A 6,000-nucleotide genomic window follows, 5' to 3' on the forward strand; every position below is an offset into this window, starting at 1 on the left:
GGCTTTGCACTGACCTTTCAATAACCTAATATAAAATACAGTAGGGAATACAAATGCTTGCATACATGTGATTTTACATAACAGTTTACACAAGTATCATGTGGTTAAACAATTCAATAAATAGCGTCAGGAATGACGAATATGTGCAGGTAAGAGTCTCATAACATTTCATAAACAGTAAATACACAAAAAATCAGTTTATACAAATATTCACATAAAATCTTGTCAATAGTTCAATAAACAAGTAGCACTCCTCAGAGTAATTGATAGTTCCAACAGTAGCACCCAGCAATGGTGAACAGGTGCAAATAGCAGTCTCATAACATTTCATCAGCAGTATTTAAACAGCTCCAACAGTGGCACCCAGCAATGGCGAGCAGGCGCAGACACCAACAAGTGACATCATTTCAGTAGAAACAGTTCCATCAGTGGCACCCAGCAATGGCGAGCAGGCGCAGACACCAAGAAGTGACATCATTTCAGTAGAAACAGTTCCATCAGTGGCACCCAGCAATGTTGAGCAGGTGCACACACCAACAAGTGACATTATTTCAGTAGAAGCAGTTCCATCAGCGGCACCCAGCAATGTTGAGCAGGTGCACACACCAACAAGTGACATTATTTCAGTAGAAGCAGTTCCATCAGTGGAACCCAGCAATGTTGAACAGGTGCAGACAGCAACAAGTGACATCATTTCAGTAGAAGCAGTTCCATCAGTGGCACCCAGCAATGGCGAGCAGGTGCAGACACCAACAAGTGACATCATTTCAGTAGAAGCAGTTCCATCAGTCGCACCCAGCAATGTTGAACAGGTGCAGACAGCAACAAGTGACATCATTTCAGTAGAAGCAGTTCCATCAGTGGCACCCAGCAATGTTGAACAGGTGCAGACACCAACAAGTGACATCATTTCAGTAGAAGCAGTTCCATCAGTCGCACCCAGCAATGTTGAACAAGTGCAGGTAACAGTCCATAATATTCACTATCACTAATTAGACAGTTCATCAGAGTTCATTAGCAGAAATTAAACATCTCCTAGTGGCACCCATCATGTTGAACAAGTGCAGGTAACAGTCCATAATATTCACTATCACTAATTAGACAGTTCATCAGAGTTCATTAGCAGAAATTAAACATCTCATAGTGGCACCCATCATGTTGAACAAGTGCAGGTAACAGTCCATAATATTCACTATCACTAATCAGACAGTTCATCAGAGTTTATCAGCAGAAATTAAACATTTCCAAGTGGCACCCATCATGTTGAACAGGTGCAAGCTCATACAACAGTTTGAAGGCACACACAATTGCTTTTACAAAATTATCATCAATGCTCTTACACTAAACATACAAATTATAATAAACACACAAATGATATCAAATAATTGTCATATTAAATATTACAAATACGCAAATATCAGTAAACCTATAATATTTATGGGAGTCAGTGCAAGCCACAACAAACAAGTAAAATAATATTTAGGAGATAGGTCGGTACCAATTATTTGGGATTAGGAAAGGAAAACACACAAAACACACTGATCTTTCATCCACATTAAGTGCTACTGTGTAATTGAATAGTGTTAACTGTGTAAATGCAATTCTGTCAAAGATCTGATGTTCGACATGTGTATCAAGTAGTAGTGGCAGCAATGTATAACAGTCAATAATAGTTAGTCAATGTCATAGTCATCATGTCAAGACCAATGTTTGCCAAGCCAAATCAGAATGTATGGTTGCTGAACAACTGTCAGTGTGCCAAGATATGCATATACTTCCTCTCTCAAAAAAAAGTATATATTGCTTATTGATTTAACAAAGTGTGTGTGTAGATAATCTTCCTTCTATTTGAGTGTTCTAGTCTGCCATCTTCATCCTCCTTGTTCCATATAAACCAACAAAAAAATATGCTCCTCACTTACTTTACCTCTTATCCACCAAAACCCCAATAATCATCAGCATCACATAATCTCAATACTTCAATAATACCTTTTACGTCGATACATATAAACCTTATCATCAATATCATTTACCTTACCTCTTGTCCACCAAAACTCCAATAATCATCAACTTCACACAATCTCAATACCTCAACAATACCTCTTCAATACGTCGATACACATAAACCTTATCACCAATATCATTTCACTTCCATAACAACTCTTTCCTCTAGTCAGTCTCCTCGAACAAGTACAGATAAAATCCTATTGCAAACTTCAATTTATCATCCCATACAATCAATGTCGACACACAACCTCTGTGTAATCCATCTGACCCAAATCTTCTATTCATTATGAATTATAAAATACACTTTGGTTACCTTGTCCATCATTAAATAAAAGAAATGCATACATGACCTCTAACAGCCTTTAGTTTGAATAACTTTCAGCAAGTAAGCACGAGTATGGAGAGTGAATGATCGTAATATTTCACAGTGTGTACACCACTTCAAGAATCATGGCAAAACAGAAGCAAACATGTGGAGTATTTTTTGTGTCAAGTGCCACTTGCTAATTCAATTGCTCGCAAAGAATGCAATGTAATAACTGTCAATGGTCCAAACCTAGTGTTGGTATGTCATGTCGTTAGCTTCCTTCCCATTAGCATAAATTTATACAGCTTCCATAAAACCTCCAGCTCATATGACTTCAATGAAGTTTTTTTGTACCAATGTCGTTCGTAGAATTATAGCAGTTCATTTTAAAATATAAGGCACTGAGCGTAAGCAAAACACGCAATAGCGAGTAAATATACCAGTAGAGAACAGAATGTTAACAAGTGGATGCAGCACAATCCCTATAACGAGGCTCTGCCAAGCGAACAATCTATAATTAATACCATAGTGTGACCTAAACTCCATGTTCGTACACCGTATATCAGCATTTCTATATAGCAAATTAAAGAGTAGTTATGACAACAAAACAGAAATGTGTAAATATGCAATCCATACGCAAAGCAGCAAATATATATCTTACATAATAAACAGGTCATTAGCATCATATCAGCATAAGCAAATAAATGTTCATATGTAATCTTAATAAGTAAACATGAAGACGCAAGCAGATAAATCACAAAGTATAACCTACACATAACCATATCAGCACAATTAATCAGGTGACAATTATAACTTAAATAAATAAGCACAGCAGACACATAATAAAAAAAATATGACATCATTGAAAAAGCAGAGCAGCCACGCGATGCATAATAAACATAAGGAATGACCCTGTTCATTAATAAAACATTGTCAAAATCAGCAAATGTATGCAAGCACGTCGCTTCACAAGTAAATTCATAGAACATAAAATTTAGCACAAAGTATTAATCACGTAAACGCGAGCAGCAAATTACGTCTAAAGTACGTACCTAAGTGGAAATATGTTACCTGAAATATAAACTCAATAAATAGTTACCTTTTTAGTTTATTAGTTTCTTCTTCGAAATTACATTTTTCCTGAAATTTTCTCGATAGCAAGTCCTCTTAACGTCGGACACACACAGAATTTACCTGAAGGTCTTAAATATTTTATACAACCGTATCCTGAAAAATACTGAACGTTAATAACATAATTTATCAAGGCACTATAGCTTTATACTGAATTTAATCAGAGAAATTAGACTGTGTATGTTTACGGCTGTCAGTGCATTCGCACTGAGCGCTCGATCAGCTGTAGGTACGCGTGACGTAGGAAGTAATTGTTTGCGGTCAACGACTGCCTTGTGCGGCGCGCAGACTTGACTGTTGCTTTGAGTATGTGCCGCCACCGGAACACGGCGCGGTATCCTTGTACTCTCCGTGTGTTTACGTATAACTGTTAGTTTCTCAAAAGTATGTCATTCCACAAAAATTTTGACGTTCGATTTAAGAGTTTCTACTTCGACAGTGTTATCATGAATAATTTGCGAACTCTATATGGACCGTTATAAAGGAGAAAAAATTTACGACACAAGCCTTTTCCTTTGTGAGACAAACGATGAGACTTAATTAACACTTTTTGACCAACTGACAAGGTTTTTATACGACCAGGACGTTTAGCTGATTTCTCTCTTCTAGCAGCCGCAGATGCAATATTTTGCAGAGCCAGGTTCACAACTTCAGAATGCCGCAGTTTCCGTGTAGGCGGAAAAGGAACGATTTCAGAAATGCGATTTGTCGGTGCTTTATTTTTTAATATCAATATAGGCGGTAAGGAAGTTGAATCATTAGGGAGTTCATTCATAATGTTTTGAAAAATATGAAGATACTGATCCCACGTTCTGTGATTCTGATGACAATAAAGTCGACACAATTTATTGATTTCCTTCATCCATCTCTCTGAAGCGTTAGATTGACGGTGAAAAAGTGAAATGAATATTGGTTTAATCTTACGACGCCGTAGAGTACGAAGCCAAATTTTAGAGCGAAACTGTGATCCATTATCTAATATAACCTTATCAACATGACCCACTTCTTTAAGAAATTGTTTGATGAAAGCGTTAGATACTGAACGAGCTGTTGCTTTGCGTAAAGGTGTAAAACACACATATTTTGATGTCAATTCTACTGCTACCAAAATGTATGCAAAACCATTAGTAGAACTAACCACTGAACCGAACAAATCGACTGCACCCATCTCCTTTAATTTCGCTAGAATGATAGGAAACAACGGTGCTCTGTGAGAAATAGTTGGCGGCTTAGCCTTTTGACATAGTTTGCATTTGGCAAGAACAGATCGAATACGTTTTTCCATATTACTGAAGTAGCAATTTTCTCGTAATTTATGAAAGCATTTTCTGGGACCAAAGTGTGCATAACTGAAATGTGTATACCAAATCAATTTATTGACCCACTCATCAGGAATACAAACTAACCAAACAGAGTTGTCGACCGATTTTCGTTTAAAAAGAATATCATTGCGAACTAAATAATACTGTCTAATCGCTACGCTTTCTTTTCCTTTCTCCTCCACTTCTCCTTAATGTCCTTCCATATGGGATCCTTATTTTGCTCCTTAGCGATGTCCTGTAGCGAAGGCGAAATAAAAATTTTCAAACGCAACACCTTGAATATACATCAAACAATAATTGTTTTCTTTGCAGTCCTCTTCAGCACTTTGTTTCAAACCCATAGGTGCACGTGATAAAGCATCAGCAATAATATTTGAAGAACCCTGTATGTAAACAATACTAAAATCAAATTCCTGTAGATACAGCGCCCATCGTGACAATATTCCATGTGTTAATTTTGTTGACATAAGAAATTCCAGAGCTCGATGATCGGTGTAAACCTTAGTATGTCTCCCATACAAAAAATGTCCGAAATTTTGTGAAAGCCCAAACAACAGCCAAGGCCTCAAGTTCCGTAATCGAATAATTCTTTTCTGATTTAGAGAGAACACGACTTCCAAATGCAATAGTTTTCTGTACTACAACGCTGTTTTCTTCTATCTCTTGAAATAAGTGTGCACCTAGGCCTTTGTATGATGAGTCCATCGCCAAACAAAAATCTTTAGATAAATCTGGATGTGAAAGAAGTGGAGCAGCAACTAAAGCATCACGAAGTTGTTCAAATCCTGATTGAGCTTCCTCATTCCAACACCAATTAGAATTCTTTCCAGATAGTTCACATAAATGAGGTGTGGCCAAATTGTCCAATCTAACAAAGCGTCTAAGAAAATTACAGATACCATGAAAACTACGAACATCACGTTTTGTACTAGGAACAGCATAATTACGAATAGCATCTAGTTTCTCTGGATCAGGAAGAATACCTTCTGTAGAAATATAATGACCAAGAAATTTCTCCTGAGAACGACCAAATTCAGATTTTTCCAAGTTCACTGTAATGCCAACTCTTGCAAAAATACGTAATAACGAATCCAAAATTTTGTTTATACTACGAATGAATGCTGCTGAAGATACAGTAAGTCCAAATGGTAATTTCCGAAATCACTTTTGGGTAAAATAGTCATATCCGGTTATTCTTTACTGACTCTCCAGATATATTGATAGTTGAAGAGT

Source organism: Schistocerca piceifrons, chromosome 3 (genome assembly GCF_021461385.2).
Source record: "Schistocerca piceifrons isolate TAMUIC-IGC-003096 chromosome 3, iqSchPice1.1, whole genome shotgun sequence".
Lineage (NCBI taxonomy): Eukaryota > Metazoa > Arthropoda > Insecta > Orthoptera > Acrididae > Schistocerca > Schistocerca piceifrons.